Source organism: Antrostomus carolinensis, unplaced genomic scaffold (assembly GCF_000700745.2).
Source record: "Antrostomus carolinensis isolate BGI_N321 unplaced genomic scaffold, ASM70074v2 scaffold47079, whole genome shotgun sequence".
Classification (NCBI taxonomy): Eukaryota; Metazoa; Chordata; class Aves; order Caprimulgiformes; family Caprimulgidae; genus Antrostomus; species Antrostomus carolinensis.
Window position 1 is genome coordinate 17,890 of NW_010338779.1, and position 1,702 is coordinate 19,591.

Here is a 1,702-nt window from a genome sequence, read left to right on the forward strand (position 1 = left end):
ACATTCTGTTATTACTGTTGTTATCATTATCATTTTATTATAATTAGTAAATAGTTTTATCTTAACCCGTGAGTTTCCTTGCCCTTTTCTTTCCAATTCTCTCCCCTGCTCCCTGGGGGTGGGGGGGGCCGGGGGCAGAGGGAGAGTGAGAGAGCAGGCCATGTTTGACTGCAAACCAAGCCACCACACTTGGCTAAGGGATTTGCCCACCTTGCCAGAGCTCAGAACTTTGTTGTTTATGCCATTTCAAATGTTTGTGAGGCAGTCACTAGACGGGATCAAGGAAGTGATCTAGACTTAATAAGCAGCACTTTATTTTGACTTAATTTGTGTATTTTTCACAACAGGAACAGGTACCTCTTAAGTCTCTCTGCACCACAGAAATCATAACACAGTGGAACTGTAGTCAAAGTTTCCTTCTTTTTTTCTATACACATAGCAACCCTTGATGTTTAGCTTTACATAAATGCATCATTTTATTTGGCATACAAGATAGAGAAAAAGAGAAATCGATTACTTATGCATAGATATTGCATTCTGTTTCTTTGAATCACCTGAGTTGGGAACTAATGTTTTTAGAATTACTGGTTAATATAGATGTTTATAAACATGGATTTCCTGAATTGACATCATGGCAGAGGTTCTTGCTTAGTTTCAAATTATACTACCAGTCTGAGTTTGTAGAATGATTTAGCATCATGTCATTTAGCAATATTTTCAGGAAGTGCAAGAAACACAGATGCTATAAAAAGCAACTGTGAAATATGTCTCTAGACTACAGTAGTTTGAAATTGCTCGTGTCTTTGGCCTTAAAATTGTATACACCTTCTGAAGAGTTCTTCTAAATCTTCCTTGTTAAAACTCTTTTGAAATAGTTGCTAAGGTGAGTTTCTGTGCTAGGAGAGGGCAAAACAGCTTTTTTTTTTTCCCCAGAACTGTGAAGGCAGGTTTGGCTATTTCACCTTAGTGCTGCTCCACTATAAATTTGCCATATAGTTGGCAGGAAGGACATGGTAAGAAAGTCTATGCTGTGGGGATGGCAGGAATCTGGAGGAAGGACTTCTGAGGTCAAGTTCCTAGTGGCATTTTTCTGCAGCTAGTGGTTGACCATCTTCTCAGTCTTTTTCCTGTTAGTAAATTTATCCAATCCTGAATTTACCAAATTGCCTACCATCACTGCACAAAATTATGCAGCTGTGACAGTAAGTAACATGTAGATATTTAAATGTTCTACGTTCTATTTCTCCTTCCTTTCCTGGGGTAGTCCTGTCTGTTTAGAAAGACATGCAGATTAAGAACCATGTACCTAGTGCAAATCTCTAGTAGAACATGCATCATTATTAAATGCTTTTTAGTAAATACAGTTTGTCAGAAAGGGCTAAGCACCCTGCCTTTTGAATATCCAGTTCTTCTCAAGGGCCCAGATAGGAGCCCTAGAAAGCAAGGCATTCAGAAGGTCTTATTTCTCTTTAGATATGGAGTTGAAAATCTGAACTTTTATCTTCATTAATGTTACTAATTTTTCAGAGAAAGAAATCTGTTATCAATCACAGAATGTTGGGGATTGAAAGGGACCTCAAAAGATCATCTAGTCCAATCCCCTGCCAGAGCAGGATCACCTCCAGTAGGTCACACAGGAATGCATCCAAGCAGGTCTTGAATGTCTCCAGGGACACAACCTCACTGGGCAGCCTGTTCAGTG